Genomic DNA, 18,092 nt, shown 5'->3' with positions numbered 1-18,092 from the left:
TCTTCATGGAGATTGCCAAGGAGGGGAATAATGGAAACATGAGAAAAAGGCTGCTGACAGTCTTGGAAATAACTTAGTGATCTCAACTTCTGCCTGCAGCAACTTGGGGGTTCCTTTCTGGTCAGACACCTTCTGGAAATTTTTGTTTTTAATGAACTGAGATTTTACACCTTCACCTTCAATTTGCAGTTTAATACCTTCAGCATGGGCAGGGTGATCAATATACCCTGTAGATTCAAACCACAGTGACGTGCTTCCACAGCCATACTCTCAGAGCTTCCCTAACACTACATAATTTTCTTGGCTGACATACTCCTGCCCCGTGCCCATATTTGTTATTTTCAAGGGTTCTTGTTCCCCTTGATGCTCTTTAAAAAGTAATAGCATGTTAGTGAGCTATGACAGCACCACTGCACTCCAGCCTGGGCCACAGAGTCAGCCCCTGTCTTGAAATGATAATAATAATAATAGAATAGTATCTTATTATTCTCGTATATACAGAATGCTTTCTTATTTCCCTGAGGATGTTTTTGTTTTTTGCTTCTGTTACCTATTTATCTCTATTTCCACCAGGCTCTCTTTCTTTCATTTGTTTGCCTTGGTACCTATCTTTTCTCCAATTTCTGGTGGCACATAGCAGTTCAGTCATATTTAGGAGGGAGACCCCCAAACCTAATTCGTACTATGGGCATGGTATGCCAATAAATAGGCCTCATTCTAGAATGATTGTGTATGATAGGCCATTTCAATCCAGACCCTTGATACGTCCATATCTATGGGTCAGTTTTCTTATGATGGTCCATTTTCTTGGAGAGCGGAGTCTTTCAATCTTCTGCATGTATAGGGCTAGAGGTAGAGAAAGCTTAGCTGTCCATACTTTCTGAAACAGAAAGGGAGCTTCAGGTGTCCTATAGAGACTTTCATTCCATCTCCCAATTTTCAACATGCACTTCACTCCCTATTTCAATTATACCTGGTATCCTTAAGTCAAGAGCATCTCTGGAGCTTTCCCCAAAATAAACCCTCTATGAAGGAGCGGCAGTACAGACTAATGAGCCTAAGGTTACATGATTCTAACAACTCTTTTTTTTGTTTGTTTGTTTGTCTTTGAGATGGAGTCTTGCTCTGTTCCCCAGGCTGGAGTGCAATGGCACGATCTCAGCTCACTGCAACCTCCACCTCCCAGGTTGAAGCGATTCTCGTGCCTCAGCCTCCCAAGTAGCTGGGATCACAAGCGCACGTCACCAAGCCCGGCTAATTTTTGTATTTTTAGTAGAGACGGGGTTTCACCATGTTGGTCAGGCTGGTCTTGAACTCCCGACCTCATGATCCACCCACCTCGGCCTCCCAAAGGGCTGGGATTACAGGCATGAGCCACCGCGCCCGGCCAGTTCTTCCAACTCTTAAGCCTTTCCAAGAATCTGTGATATCAACTTCATTATTGTTGGCTTCCCACCTTGCAAACAGTTAGGTTTCAGCTTTATCCACTCTAATTCAATTACTATTTATCCAACTCCCTTCTGTCTCCCAAATTTTGTTGATAACTGTGGTGTCCACCTAAATTCATGTTTCCTCCTCCATAGTACAGTGTTGTCTGTGGGAATAAGCTACCCAGCCAAAGTCTCTACTTACCAGGTCTCCTTACACCTCAGTGAGGCCATATGATTAGTTATAATCAATAAATCATGAATGCAAGTAGCATGTTTTTCTCCAGGCCTTTAAGAAGTGTGCACTTTCCCAAGCTTTAGGGGATAATAGATTCATAAGATGGAAGGGGCCTGGAACCTTGAATCACCACAAGGACAAAAAACAGGTTCTTCTTTCTTTGCTGACACAAAAATCTGCAATCGACTGTTACATGAGTAAGGCATAAATCTCAGGCCGAGGAGGGCGGATCACCTGAGGTCGGGAGTTTGAGACCAGGCCTGACCCACATGGAGAAACCCCCGTCTCTACTAAAATTACAAAAAACTAGCCGGGCGCGGTGGCGCATGCCTGTAATCCCAGCTACTCGGGAGGCTGAGGCAGGAGAATCGCTAGAATTCGGGAGGCGGAGGTTGCGGTGAGCTGAGATGGCGCCATTGCACTCCAGCCTGGGCAACAAGAGCGAAACTCTGTCTCAAAAAAAAAAGACATAAATTTCCATTGCATCAAGCTACTTTAATTTGGGAAGCCAACAATGTCTTTACTGTCTGTTATTTGCTCTCATGCTCTCTTCATCATTGTAGGTTTACACATTTTTGAATTGCTTTTATTGTCAACTTACGGGCATCTTAAGAAAGCAAAAATAAAGTCCTGGGTTTCACTACCATTTTAACCAGAAGTCCCCTTGAACAATATGACCACTTGAGCCAAATGTTTGACTACTGAGTAACATCAAAGTGCTTGTATCTAGGGACTACTTTTTCCCTGTTCCAGCAATAAAATACTATTTCTGCCCCTTCATTTTTAAACCTGAATAATGATGTTTGCGTCACATAGTAGAAAAACAAAGAAAAATATCCACTATGATCCTACATACCAGACACAACTGGTAATGCATTGGTGTATTCTCCCACACCTCCCAAATATGTATAATGCAAAAATTTTACTTGAGGTTACACAATATATGCATTTAAAAAATTCTCCTCTTTTCATTTAACATTATATCACATGCTTCTTGCCTGAACTATCACAATCTTTTCGAAAATACTGTTAGTTTATTTATTTATTTATTTTTGCTATCCACTAGTAAGAGTTGCAAAATATCGTTATTGGCTTTGTGGTATTTTTCCAGGTAGATATAACCTATATTATGTAATCCGAAATGTTTGTTATTTTAATTATTTCATTATTATAACAAAATATCCTAAGTGTCTTTGAACATAAATGATTTCTTTTAGTTTGGATTGTTTCGCTAAGTGAGTTTTCTTCAAAATGAAGTGAGTCAGCTGGGCGCGGTGGCTCACGCCTGTTATCCCAGCACTTTGGGAGGCCGAGGCAGGCGGATCACGAGGTCAGGAGTTCAAGACCATCTGGCCAACATGATGAAACTAAACATACAGAAAAAAAAATTAGCTGGACATGGTGGTGCATACCTCTAATCCCAGCTACTCAAGAGGCTGAGGCAGGAGAATCGCTTGAACCAGGGAGTTGGAGGTTGCAGTGAGCCAAGGTCCTGCCACTGTACTCCAAGCCTGGTGACAGAGCGAGACTCCATCTCAAGGAAAAAAAAAAAAAAAGAAAGAAAAAAAGAAGTGAGTCACCATTTGCACGAGCTTCCTGGTGGAATGGAGAAGTGCTAAGGCAACAACAGCAAGGATCTTGTTCCAAGAACATGGGTAAGGGAGCTGATTAGTTTCCTAAGACTGCCCTAACAAATTACCATAAACTGGGTAACTTAAAAAGACAGACTTATTCTCAAGATTTTGGCCTGGTTGATTGTTTTCTAGGTGCTCTGAGGGAGAATCTGAGACCTCTTTCCTTGCTCCTGATGGTTGAAGAAAATCCTTGGCATTCTCGGTTTGTAATTGCGTCACTCCAGTCTCTGCCTCCCTCTCAACATAGCTTTTGAACTGGTGACTATGTGTCTGTGTCTCTAAATTTCCCACTTCCTATAAGGACAGCAATCACTGGATTACTGGATTTAGAGCCTACCTGAATCCAGCATGACCTTCTCTTAACTTGATTAAATCAGCGAAGACTGTTTTCAAATAGGTCACACTCACAGGTACCACAGGTTAGGATTTCAACATATCTTTCTGGGCAACACAATGCAATTCACTTCAGGAGCAACTGCCTTTTTGTCTGCCTTAAATGAAAATGAATGTGGGAAAACTGTATCTGCAAGAGAGTTCGAGGGTCTCATGTAAAAGGGATTCTCCCTTTTGTATCTGAAAGTCTGTCTGAAACTACTTGGTGGTACTTTGGCCAAGCATTTCAATTCCCAGAACTCAAAGCGGTAATCCCTGAGATTCCCCATTAAAGAATAAATAATAAAAGCCTGGTTCAGCAGTGTTTTCCTGAACCAACAGTCTTTAATCCTAGGGAGGAAAAAGGTATTAATATAGCTAGATTTAATGTGGCATTCACAAGCTCTTTTACATTAGGAGGGACAGAGAAAGTTCTCAAGCTGAAAAATTTTAGAAAACATGTTATCTAAGCTTCTCCATATTCCCCTGGCTCCTGGGACTGCCTGCTTCCCTCCCTGGGGAAGGTGAAAAGGAGTTAGCTTTTCCTGAGAGGATGGAGACCTTCCCATCAACTTTTTCTTCAGAGGGTCCATGAGAGCTAGGTCTTCCCTGCCCCTTCTCATCCTGCACCCCTGCTCAAACTGGGTTTCAACGAATTCTTTAAGCCCGAGAAAGGACAAAGCAGTTCAAAGCTGTTGAAGATATTTCTGGTTTAGTATTCAATACTGAAAGCAAAAGCAAATGACTCCAAGGTCATAATTCCTTCAAATTTCCTCTAGCAGGTTTCCTGTGCCATTGTCATTTGAGGGTGTGAAGCTACTAGGATCAGACCCTCAGCTCCAAACTGCCTTTCTGCTGGTTTCTCACAAATACCTGTGAACAGGTGCATCAACCGTGACTAGCAAGTGGAGTTCTAGGGGGAGAGAAAACCCAAGTCTCTTGTCGCGGAATGCTCCTTTGAACTCCACTTTTCTCAACTGAATTCCAATTCACTATGGATAACTTATTTCATCCAAAAGCTGGAAGCTCTTAATGCACCTAGAAAATTCTTTGTTACTAGACTTAGTAACCAGGCACCAAAACATCTTTTACTGTAGTATCTACTTACCACACTACCCAAGAATGGCACACTGCTCACATCTTCAAAAGTTTAAACCAAGGGTAGTACAGAGGTGCGTAGTCGTGGCCGAGTGGTTAAGGCGATGGACTTGAAATCCATTGGGGTTTCCCCGCGCAGGTTCGAATCCTGCCGGCTACGGTTTTAGCCCGACTTCTCCCAAATAGTTTCCTTCAAATTGCAACCCAAAGGCAACTGAGCCTCCTGGATTACAGTTGTGTCATCTCCTTTGGTAACACTGCGTTGAACTCTGCATTCTAGCTGTCATCATCATTGTTAACCTGGCGTTGTAGTTTACCTCTTTCTCTGAGTCCAGTATCTTCCTCCTCCTCCAACATACATCCGAGACAACCGTGTCTCGAGTTAAGAGAGAATCTATTGTGGTGTAAACACCACCTAACGTTAATCCTGATTTCAGGAAGGCAATTCTCTTTTCCTCACCTACAAGCTCTGAGAATCGAAGTCAGACTCCATCGAGTTTTCTCTGTAGAGAAGTCTAAGTTGCTTGTCTGGGGTGTGAAGATTTTGCCTATTGCGTATTAAGTGTTTTGTTAGCCCAAGTTTAGGGACTGTCATTCAACAGCAACAATGCATTATCTGTTTTGCAGCAATAACAATGATTGTGATTGTAGCTTCAATATAAATCGTTGGTTTGTAGACATTACCACACACACTGTATCTTCTCAGCCTAAAAATTCGAGAGCTCAAGAATAGGAAAGGTTTATTAAACCACAGGAAGTGGATGTTAAAGCTAACCTCTGGCTGCCAAGCCCTTATTATTTTTATTCTATTGATTTTGTTAAATGCCTTCATCTTACAGCTTAGAAAAATTCCAGGTGAAGTTCTCTGGCCCCAGTCTATTCTTCCTATCTTCTCCAGCACATTCGAAGACCAACAACACTTATCTGGGCTTTACAGTAGATTCAGGAAACAAAGTGTAACTTCAGACACTCAGTACTTTGGTTCTCATACAGAATAAAGTTGGGAAAAAAAGGTTGAGGGAGGAAAAGAAAAGATGTGGAAAAACAAGAAAACGGAAGAGAGGAGAAAGGCCAGGAGATAGAAGGAATGGAACAAAAGAGAAGCTAGCAGGGTGCCAAATATAGGAATGTTCTCACCCCTCTTGCCCACTTTTATTCTGAGTTTCCTCTGTCTTAGCAACCCTTAAATGCCCTTGCTCTTGTTCTGACAGGCAACTTTCCACTATCTCCACTCTTTGAAATCAGCCCCTAATGTCAAGGCACTTCTTAAAGTCCAACTCCACCTCAGAGGCATTTGGATTGTTTCCAGTTTGGCTATTATAACTAGTGCTGCCACGAATATTCTTGTACATGTATTTCAGTGAATATAAATAAATATTTTTGTTGGAGAGATATACTTATGGGTGGAATTACAGAGTCACAGTACATGTATACATTAAAGCTTTAATATATAATGTTAAGTCATTCTTGCAAGTGATTGAGCCAATTTACACCCCCTGAGCAAGTATCACATTGTCCTGATTGCTATGGCTTTTTAAGTACCCCCCCATTTCAGGTAGCTCAATTTTTATTTTAAATCTGACATACATTCACTAACACATTGCCTGAAGCTTCAGATATTGTTGAAAGCAGCAGTGTTGACATTCCTCATGTGCTCCTGAAACTTGGGAATCTCCTCAAAAGTCTGTGGCCACTTTGTCATCTTCCCTCACACATTTGATCGACATCTTGTGGATTCTATAGTTTGGAGTTGCCCAGGTCAGCCATTGCAGCTGGAGCACACACGAGCCCCCGGCTGGGCCATGTCGATATCTTCATTCCAGGATTTGATGTCCAGAAGGATGGAGGACTTGAACATTTACATGAGCTTTTTGACCATGCAAATAAGAGGCAGATGCTAGACAACTGTATTATCGATAACTTTTAATGAGTACATTTTGTGTCATTTAAACCCAGATTCTCCTATGGGCCTTAAAGTAACTATGACTTTGAGGTTTCAGAATTGACTGGAATGTTTCTCTGATCAGAGCAGCTGGTCTTAGGAGTGAGGAAAGTCGAGAGGGTCCAGTGGCAGTTAAAGAGGAATGGCAGAGGGGTCCCACCGCAGCTCTGCCCTCAGAGCCAGGTAGGGGCCATCAGTGGGCAGAAGACGCAAAACGAGACTTTTCTCCCCGTCGGGGAATCGAACCCCGGTCTCTCCCGTAACAGGCGAGGATACGCACCACGATACTAACGAGGAAGAACTCACTGCCAGTGTATTTTGACTACCCCTAATAAACTGAAATACTCTTGTCCACTTTTTTAAGTCTGTAAGTTTATATTCTACTAAACTGATTATACTTGGCGAATTTACACTTTAATCTGCCGCCTGAGCCAAAACGACGGGGTCTGTCAGGACAGCCTGCTCTTTCGATTGTGGTGGTGTCGAGATCTCTGACAGTGTTTCTAGTCATTTACAACCAGCGAGACCGGGTGACCAAAGCAGTTGAACCATTGATTCCACAGAAACTGATAATTGACCAAAGACTTGGACTTCTGACTAGGACTAAATTTCCATGAAGAGGAAAGCACTATCAAGACTTGTAACAAGTATAGGCTTCAGGAGGGTTTGGAGGGCAGGGAAACGCGAGGCGTCCCCGAGAACCGTGCAAAGGTACCGCTAAAGGGAAAATGATTAGGTATCTACTAATTAAGGCACCCATAATCTTAATGAAAATAGTAGGCATTCAATAACTTCCACCCTCCATTGTTGTGGGGTTTCAGGATCGGGCAAGTACCAAACAAATTCAGTTCGCAACACGTGAGTTGGTTTAAATTTCTTTCTTCTAAATTTTATCTTGTTCGTTATCTAAAACCTAGAACTCGTAGTCGGCAGGATTCGAACCTGCGCGGGGAGACCCCAATGGATTTCTAGTCCATCGCCTTAACCACTCGGCCACGACTACAAGGAGTCACACCTTTTTTTTTCACGTTATAGACATGAAGAAATGCAAATCAGGATATACTGTATAGGTACAAGAAAATGGGCTTTGTGAGTTGAACGCAAACTTTCAGGTACAACGAGAGTTTGATTAAAAAAAAAAAAAAAAAAGCCAACCTCCTGTGCCACCTGGACAAGAGCACTGGAATGAGAGTACTCCCGCGTGAGGATGAGCATCATCAGCGTTCCAAACAAAGAATACAAACTTCACGTTAGTCAACAGTGAGTGAGCGCCCGTCGGAGCCCGGAAGCAGGCTGCGGTCTGAGCTCTGGCAGTGCAGTCTCTGCAACTGGAACTAAACTTTGCTAATTAAGAAGTGGAGTGAGACCCTAACTTACGGCCCCCACTTATCCATTGCCTTTGAACAGCCCGTCTTCCGATAGCCCTGGACACTTGTAGGTAATTGAAGACAGAGTGGACGATTGCATAACTTGTGGGAAATCAGCACTGTGATCAAAGTGGAAACTGGGCAGAAACAGCTGGTGATTTACATGATTTACATGGTTATGATGCAAGGATGTCCAGTGTGGCATTGTTTGTATATAGCGTATAAATATGCTAACCAGTAAGGGAATGGTGTGATGCATTCCTATCACAGGGTACTATGCAGCTGTTAAAGAATTAGATTCTTATCGTTTTACTTGGAAATGTGTGTAAACTTTAATCCACGAAATAGCGAACATAGTTCTATTTATATCGAATGAACCCCCAAATTAAAGTCCATTAAAAACACCCAAAGGGACGCTCACCAATCTAACAAAAGAGCAAAATGGAATGTAAGTGAGAGATTAAAATATCAATTTCGATTACTTTTGTATTCTTTACATTTCTCATAAAAACAATCTGCATTATTTATATACTTGGAAAATTAAAAATGGAAAAACAGACTGCGTTATTTATGTAATTGGAAAATTAAAAATGGAAAACAGGCTAAAATATGCCATTGCATACTTACGCATTTAAAAACTGGTTGTGTAAAAACAAAAAAGTTAACACTAATTTATCTGACGTGTTGAATCATAGCTCCTCATCGTTTTCTTCTTTTAGCTCTTCTCTCTTTCAAATTTCCAAGCAAAGTATATGTATTTATTTGTATTTCTACTTGAAGTGTTCCCATTCTTCCTTAAGACTACAAGATGATTGTAATACCTTGTTATTTGTTTGAAGAAATAAGGAGTGGTGTGGCATGGCTATTGAACCAGTAAAAATAATGCTACTATCTAACTATTCTAAATTTCACATTTTAGAAAATGCCTTCATATTCAGAATCTCATGTAACTCTCAGAGCAGTTCCATGAGGTGCTGCCACCCACTTTTACAATAAGAAAAATGTTCAAATAAGAGAAGTTTGTGTATTCACAGGGCTACTGAGTATTGAAATCAAAGCATCTTACTCTGCATCGATTACTCTTTCCTTATAGAGATGGAAAAATGACACCTTTAAGAAAAGAAAGGCACAGTCCTCTCAGAATTCAAAGGATAAATCCCACTTGGTCGCAGCATATCACCCTTTTTAAAAATTGCTGATTCAATTTGCTAACATTTGTTAAGAACATTTACACCTATTTTCATGAGGAACATTGATTTGTATTTTTTTTTTCTCAAATTGTGATCTAGTGTTTGTTCACTTTGTTTTTGCTGAGGTAGGGCTATTTCATTTTTTATTTTTTACGGTAGCTTATTTTATTAAGGTAAAATATATATGTTTAATTTACCATCTTTACCATTTTTAAGTGTACAGTTCAGTAAAAATAAATACATTTATATTCTTTGTTTCCCTTCATCCCCCCCCAAGTTTTGGTATCAACTTATATTCAATTCACAAAATGAGTAGGAAAGTGTTCTCTACTTTTCCAGAAACTGGAAAAGTTTATGTACACATGATATTATTTCCTCTTTAAAGGTTTGGTAGACTCTACCAATGAAGCCATCTAGGCTTGGATTTTGCTTTTAGAGAGGTTTTTAATTATAAATTATATTTTTAACTGTTATATTACAATTCAGATTATTTCTTGAGTGGGCTTTAGTAGTTTCTATCTTTTGAGAAATTGATATATTTCATCTAATTTGTCAAATTAATTGGCATATTATCCAAAATATTCTTTTATTTTTTGTGTAATCTGGGTAAATGTCCCCTCTTTCTTTCCTGCTACATTTATTTTCTGAGCAGTCTGACTGGAGATTTGTCGATATTATTCATCTTTTCAAAGCACTGGTTTTTGGATTTCATTGATCTTCTCTATTGTTTTTCTATTTCATTCCCTTTTGCTCTTTAATATTTGTTCTCTTCCACTTACTTTGAATTTAATTTACTCTTATTTTTCTCGTTTGTTAAGGTGAAACTATAGATGATTGATTGACACTTTTTTTTTTTAAGGGTCTGGCTCTGTCACCCAGGCTGGGGAGCAGCTGGGGTGTAGTGGCATGATCTCTGCTTGCTGCAGCCTCCACTTCTCCAGCTCAAGCATTCTTCCCACCTCAGCCTCCTGAGTAGCTGGGACTACAGTCACCCACCAGCCACCAGCCTGGCTTCTCCCTCCCTCCCTTCCTTCCTCTCTCCCTTTCTCTCTCTCTTTCTCTCTTTCTCTCTCTCTCCCTCCCTCCCTTCCTTCCTTCCTTCCCTCCCTCCATCCTTTCTCTCTCTTTCTCTCCCTCCCTCCCTTCTTTCCTTCTTTCCATCCCTCCTTCCCTCCTTCCCTCCCTCCTTCTCTTTTCTTTTCTTCCTTCCTTCCTTCCTTCTCTCTCTCCCTTTCTTTCTTTCCTTCCTTCTTTCTTTCTTTCTTTCTTTCTTCCTTCCTTCCTTCCTTCCTTTCTTTCTTTCTTTCCTGTTTTCCTGTTCTTCTGGTAGAGACAGGGTCTCGCCATGCTGCTCAGGCTGGTCTCAAATCCCTGGGCTCAAGCACTCCTCCTGCCTCAGCCTCTCAAAGTGCTGGGATTACAAGCATGAGCCACAGCACCTGGACACTTTTCTTCTATAAGCTTTTTTTCTTTTTTCTATAAAAGCTTTTTTTCTATGAAAAGCTTTAGCTGCATTTTGTTATATTTTGATATCATTTTTATTTAGTTCAAAATAATTTAAATTTCCCTTGTGATATATTATTTGGTTTTAGGTTATTTTGTTTAATTTCTGTTAATTGATTTCTGGTTTAATTCTGTTGTAGTCAGAAAATATACTTTCTGTAATTTCAGTCCTTTTAAGCTTACTGTGACTTATTTTTTAGTCCAAAGTAAGGTCTGTGTTGGTAAGTATTCTATGAGCGCTTGAAAAGAAAGTTTTCTGTTATTGCTGAGAAGAGCGTTATATAAATGTTAATGAGGTCAAATTTGTGGTAATGTGGTTCAAATCTTCTGTATTCGTACGGAATTTTCAGACTACTTGTTCTATCAATTACTGAGAAAGAAGTGTTAAAATTTCTAACTATCAGCCTGGCACAGTGGCTCACGCCTGTAATCCCAGCACTTTGGGAGGCCGAGGGGGGTGGATCACCTGAGGTCAGGAATTTGAGACCAGCCTGACCAACACAGTGAAACCCCGTCTCTACTAAAAATACAAAAATTAGCTGGGCGTGGTGGTGGGCACCTGTAATCCCAGCTACTTGGGAGGCTGAGGCAGGAGAATCACTTGAACCCAGGAGGCGGATGTTGCAGTGAGCCGAGATCGCACCACTGTTCTCCAGCCTAGGCAACAGAGCAAGACTGTCTCAATAAATAAATAAATAAATAAATAATAAAAAATATAATTTCCAACTATATTTGAGTAATTTTTCTATTTCTCCTTGCAGTTTAGCAGGTTTTGCTACACATATTTTGAAGCACTATTTGTAGGTGCATACATGTAGGGTTGTTGTGGCTTCTTGGTGTATTGACCTCTTTATCATTATTAAATGTTCCTCTTAATCTGATTATAGGCAGTAAATAGGGCAATTTCTTTCTCATTTGTTCCCTTTTCCCAGGTATCAAAATTAGTCACTGCCTATTGTCTATCTGAAGAAAGTTGTTATATATACTTTGTACAGTTTTCTAGTTGTTTAAGGTGGTACGGTAAGTCTGCTTTCTACTACTCTACCATGGGGAAGAAACAGGTGTCCTTTTGGCACTGGTCTTAAAATGACAAATTTCACTTTAATCCTGGTGGGATATCATGCTTTCCTTTGAGTTGTGTTTACTGATCCTCTTCCTCCATGATCCTTTTCTTGACTATACACTTTACTGCAACTAATTTTATTCATAATTAACACTGTGAGAGTCAACAATTGCAACAGGCCCATGAAAAATAATTGGTTATTAGATACATGGATATCTTCTTTTATAAAATATTTGTTCAAGTTTTTGATCATTTAGTTGAGTCATTGATATGTAGCAGTCAGGATTCAATAAAAGAAGCGGAACCACTGGGATGCACTTCAAGCTTCAGCCTTATAAAGACTGTGGGGCAGGTTATCAAGAAAGGAAGAAGGAGGTAAAGTGGGGAATATTAGAACAAGCTGGAACCCACAAGCATGAACTGGAGCCCCACAGGATGAACTGAAATCTGTGTCAGCTCTTGTTGCCTCTCCTTGGTGTTGTAGTATTCTACAGAAGACAGGGTCCTTTGCTTGAAGCTAAACACAAACATTTGGTTCAAAAATTACAGAGGTTGAAGGAGAACCCATAGGAAGGTGGGGTAGTTGCAGGCACAAATACTGCCATGTGACAAGATAAGTCAGCAGGTGAGTTAGCATGAGCTACAAAATTACTGCTACTTAGCTTTCTTTCTCAAATCTTCTGCAAGAATATCTCTTGGGGACCATTCTAACCAGAGACACACAGAAAAAGAAATTCTGGGGAATGTAGTTCAGCCTGGCCAAGTTGATACCATAGCAGTGAAGATAATGTTTGGTACCAATTAAAAATAAAATTTAAATTAAAAAAAAAGTTAATATTTACATATATAATTAATAACTCTTAATTGTAGGTTTGCAATAAGTCATGATATACATGTTGTATAAGTCCTCCAACTTTGCTATCTTCTTTAATCTTTTCTTGTTTTTTTCTATTTTTTCTTTTCTTTGAATCTGTAAACTAGAGATTTTCTTGTTTTCTAAAATTGCTTTACCTTTTAAATATATTTTTGAAACTGCTAGTTAAACTTTAAAAAATACAGGCTCAGAACTTGACTGGGATTCATCGAACCTATTGATTAATTTGGAAATAGTTTTCATCTTGATGAAACTGAGTCTAACAAGACATAAATGTTATTTTTCCTCCACTTCCTCCATTTAATTTCCACCAACAACGTTTTATAGTTTTAAGTGTAGATTTCTTGCATATCTTTTGCTAGATTTATTTTTATTTCATTTTATTTATTTACTTTTGAGACAGAGTCTCACCCTGTCACCCAGGCTGGAATGCAATGGCATGATCTCCGCTCACTGCAACCTCTACCTCCTGGGTTCAAGTGATTCTCCTGCCTCAGCCTCCCGAGTAGCTGGGACTACAGGCGCATGCCATCATGCCCAGTTAATTTTTGTATTTTTAGTAGAGACGGGATTTCACCATGTTGGTCAGGCTGGTCTTGAACTCCTGACCCCGTGATCCGACCCCTCAGCCTCCCAAAGTGCTGGGATTACAGGTGTGAGCTACTATGCCTGGCCATTAGATTTATTGTCAGACTTTAATATTTTTGCTGCTATTGGGAATGGAGTATTTTAATTTTAACTTCCACTTATGCATATACACATTTTGGATATGGTCAGTAAAGAAAAGAAGAAATAGAGACAAATGATGTTCAATTATAGCTGAAAGTGAGCATCTACGTATTATTTCAAATGTGAGGTAGAGTGACTGAAGAAATAATTGTGCATAACTCTGCTGCACAATAATATCTATATCAATATTTTACATTTTAAACACTAACATTTAAATAACATAATGGTAATAATTAAAAATTAAATTAAAATGTTGATTAACATTTCAGATTTATTTTATACGCAAGAAGGGTATTCCTCGATTACAGACTTCAACGGTGGCTTCACAGAAAAGCTGATTTAACATTCAGAATTCAATGCACTTCTTCAATTTCTTCTTCCTTTAACTTATACTTTTCAAAATAACCAAATATAATGCAAAATAAGTAAGCTGCATAAATCACGTAATGAGTAATACAAAAGGTAAGTTGACAGTGGAGAAACTTACTGGACATCATCTTAATTCATCACAGTTAACATACGAGTATCATTACGAATTAAGATCATGTGCCACTGGACTTTAAGAATGGTAAAGGACCTTGCTTCGCTTCTGTGGTATTCCTGCCAAAATAATCTGAATATAACTCGGAGGAAATATCAGACAAATTCAAATTGAGGGGGCTGACCTACCTTTTTTTTTGAGACAGAGTCTCGCTATGTTGCCCAGGCTGGAGTGCAGTGGTGCAATCTTGGCTCACTGTAACCTCCACCTCCCGGGTTCAAGCGATTCTCCTGCCTCAGCCTCCCGAGTAGCTGGGATTACAGGCGCGCGCCACCACGCCCGGCTAAGTTTTGTATTTTTAGTGGAGACGGGGTTTCGCCATGTTGGCCAGGCTGGCCTTGAACTGGCCTCAAGCGATCCGCCCACCTCGACCTCCCAAAGTGCTGGGATTACAGGCGTAAGCCACCACGCCCAGCCCTACTTTTCCAAGTGAGACACATATTTGTGAACACAAAGATGAGAGATACCTTATGAATATAAATATTTGTTTTCTTCCTGGGCGCAATTCCGTGAGGGAAATTCGAGGCAGGGGGTTCGCAGACAGGAAATGAGGCAGCATTGCCAAGACCTGCGTTTTGCTCATAGAAAATATTGCTTATTTTTAGGCAAATAAGAAGTAATGTTGGGATCACTGGCACGATGGGAACCTAGTGGCAGTAGAGGTTGAATGAGCCAGGCATCTGGACAAGTCAAGAAGTTTGCACCCTTGTGGTAGGAAATGGGTGGTAAGGATTTCCTTGTTAGGTAATTTCACACTGTCAAACAGATGAGTTAAATTAGCTCACTTGGGGGCAAAAATCACCCCGTAGCCGGCAGGATTCGAACCTGCGCGGGGAGACCCCAATGGATTTCTAGTCCATCGCCTTAACCACTCGGCCACGACTACAGCTGTGAAACCTCATCGTTTGATATATTGGTGAAATCACGTGTCAAGTGACGTGTACAAACTTCTGTCTTTGGTGAGTTTTTTTGGAAATGCTAAGGTGAAATGAGAATTCTAGGAAAGGAAGTCAGGACTTCTTGGTAATTGAGAGCCCTGCAATTAGAGAGAGTCCTCATCGCATAAGCATTAACGTTTCCAGCAAATATCCAGTCAGTCGAATGACGTCCAGCGAGCGCCTGCCTGCCCCGGGACCGGCCAAGCTTCTGTACTCGCCGTAGCTGGCACCAAACCTAGCGGGTACCGACGGGGAGTCATGGCCAACTCTCCTCTAATCCGGAATGTTCAGACTTCCAGGAGCCCAAAGCTCCTCGGTGAATGACGGTGTTCGTAGGGGATTCCAGGCACGGAATCGCTTCCGCTGATTTGTGTCTTGGGTGGAGGGAGCGAAAAATTATGCGGAAAAGTCTCCTCTGTGTCCCTTCGTTGTGACATTGTTAAGTCTTTTAGGCTCAGAATCTGGTTTGAGTTTTGGCCGACACAAGGGCTTCCCGCGTTGCTCTAAATTTAGTAAACTCAGTAGGTTTTCTTTTTCTCCCTCTTACATTTTGACCTTAATATCTCAATAACAGTGTTTTCCTAAGACCTGAGAGTGATTTTGTCTACCCCGCATAGAGAGTCTTAATCTAATTTTCTAAAGAAGAAAGAGAGGTAGAGGAAGAGGAGAAAAGGGAGAGTGGACAGAGGAGAAGAGAACGATTACAGAGGGGTCTATTGTGACATCTGAACGGAGGAGAGGGGTGAAGGGAAGAGTGAAGGCAGGGTAAGGGGGAGTGAAGAAATATTGCTTTGCTATGGAAATATTAATAAAATCAACTATAAGAAATCCCATGGTTTAACGAAAGGGAGTCTGCTCTGAGGGGAGTATTAAGCTGAGTTTGGAGTAAGAGAACCAGATTCCATATTTAACTGAGGAGTCTGTTATTTAAACTTTCTTGTTAAAATGAGTATCAGTCACATAAATCTCCTTTAAAAATCGTGTCAAGTTATGAAATGACTAAATACAAATTTAAAGGAAAATATAAGTTGTGATAGAAGGTGTTTCCATAGTCATATCATATGCCTTTTATTTGGTCTACACATTTTAACAAGCATATAACATTTTAATTAGATTCATTCAGAACTCTAGTTTGAAAGGAGTTAAATACTGAAAAATAAGACTTTTCATGCTTAAAAAAATCAGCAAAAAAGGAAACTTGCTGTGATTAATATTAATATGAACTGAATGTATTGAATCAATTCTTGTTTTGCCTAGAATAAAATGAACAGAGACTTGTGATAGCTTCAATCGTTTTTCTTTTTTCTCCTCATTCATATGTGTGGACCAAAGCATAGCAGAATAGATTCAGGTAAAACGAATGAATCAGGGTTCACTTGTAGGAAACAAAACTATTCTAGACATTTTAGTCCCAAACTGAAAACAGTCCAAAGTCCATCAACAATAGAAAAGATAGTTGTTTTTCATACAAAGGAACAGTAGAGCAATAAGAACAAAGAATTTTCAATTACACACAAATTGGAAGAATCTCACAAACATAATATTGAAGTGATGCCATACACAAAGGCATACATGCTTTTGTTCATATATACTGTAGCTCAAAACAAACTAAACAAATCTGTGGTGTTAGAAATCAGGAAGGTGACTGTTGAAGGTGATTACACTGAGAAAGGCCATGAAGAGACTTGTTGGAGATCGTGGGAATGGTTCTATTTCTCAGTCTGAGTTCTGGGTTCATAGGTGTGTTCACTTTGTGAAAATTTCTTGAGCTGTATAATTATGGTTTATATACTTTTTTGCATCAATATTGTGTTATACACCAATTAAAAATGTACTTAGGCAAGGTGTGGTGGCTCACATATGTAATTGCAGCACTTTGGGAGGCCGAGGTGGGAGGATCACTTGAGGCCAGGCATCCAAGACCAACCTGGGCAACAGCCTGGGCAACGAAGCAAGACCCTCATCTCTACAAAAAAAAAATAAATAAATAAATAAATAAATTGATTGATTGATTTTATTTTTGAGATGGAGTCTCACTCTGTTGCCCAGGCTGGAGTGCAGTGGCACGATCTCTGCCTCCTAGGTTCAAAGGATTCTTCCGCCTCAGCCCTACGAGTAACTGAGATTACAGGCACACGCCACCATGCCCAGCTAATTTTTGTATTTTTAGTAGAGACGAGGTTTCTCCATGTTGGCCAGGCTGGCCTTGAATTCCTGACCTCAGGTGATCCAGCTGCCTCAGCCTCCTAAAGTGCTGAGATTATAGGCATGAGCCACTGTGCCCGGCCAAATTAAATAATAAAAAAAGTACCTAAGAATCAAAACCTCTCAAGCTATTTTAAATAAGGGATTAATAAAGAATATAGAGGCTTACAAAATTTTTAGAAGAGAGGGATGGAGGAAGGTATCAGTTCTAATTTGATTCTGCAGGAATTGTTCCCAAAATAACCTCAAAGAAATAGTCTCCATCGAGGCTGTTGTTCCCACAATCAAGAAAGTAGGAAATCAAGATGCTTCCACTAGAATTGTTCATTTCAGGTAAGTCTGTCAGTGATTTGTGCCCAGGTCTTAATTTATAAAGATGATGGAGTGAAGACACAGAGAGGTCAATGCCATTGAAAGAAAAGTATAATGTTATTCACAGTTTCCCTAGAAACGAGAAGTGCAACACACCATGCAGGGCCACATTGGGAAGTATCAGTGTCACCCAGGAGGCAGAAAGAAGTGAAAAGGAAGGCATAAATTAAAGTCTTTATTGGGGTTTCCATGGGAAAGGCAAGGCAGATCAGGGTAAACAGTTTAGAACTGGCTAGTTTGAATAATTCTGGCAGGCTTTGGATATAGAGGCTGTCCCTGGTTGTCTGATATTTGGCCCTTAGTTGATTTACCCCAGGGGAAATATTGGCTTAGTGTGTGAGTTAGATAAAGGAGGTCATTCAAAGTATGGGCTCTGGATAGCAGGAGTTGTAAATAACTTTGGCTATAGTTTGGCCCCTCTGATCAATGATGCCAAATGGATCAATGGATGCCAAATAGACAAATACAGGCTCAAAGAAAACACAGAACAGTCAGAAAGCAATTTACGTTTCTAAACAAGTTGCCAAATTCTGTTGCTGCTGGTCTGGGAACCAGAGAATCACATTTTGCAGAGCACAGCATACCTCCCAGATGTGAAC

The 18,092-nt window shown here is 40.2% G+C and overlaps 1 long non-coding RNA gene and 3 other non-coding genes across 6 annotated transcripts in view; 1 reads left to right on the top strand and 3 right to left on the bottom strand.

Moving 5' to 3' along the window:
• Positions 1 to 18,092, bottom strand: part of LOC129060164 (uncharacterized) — a 41,622-nt gene that overhangs the window by 4,898 nt on the left and 18,632 nt on the right. The window lies entirely within an intron of this gene.
• TRNAS-UGA (transfer RNA serine (anticodon UGA)) lies at positions 4,848 to 4,929 on the top strand. The gene has a single exon. It is a non-coding gene; the product is annotated as a tRNA-Ser (tRNA).
• On the bottom strand, positions 7,633 to 7,714 carry TRNAS-AGA (transfer RNA serine (anticodon AGA)). Its single transcript has one exon. It is a non-coding gene; the product is annotated as a tRNA-Ser (tRNA).
• On the bottom strand, positions 14,783 to 14,864 carry TRNAS-AGA (transfer RNA serine (anticodon AGA)). The gene has a single exon. It is a non-coding gene; the product is annotated as a tRNA-Ser (tRNA).

Source organism: Pongo abelii, chromosome 5, assembly GCF_028885655.2.
Source record: "Pongo abelii isolate AG06213 chromosome 5, NHGRI_mPonAbe1-v2.0_pri, whole genome shotgun sequence".
Classification (NCBI taxonomy): domain Eukaryota; kingdom Metazoa; phylum Chordata; class Mammalia; order Primates; family Hominidae; genus Pongo; species Pongo abelii.
The sequence above is the reverse complement of the archived record's forward strand: the minus strand, read 5'-3'. Positions and strand labels throughout refer to the sequence as shown.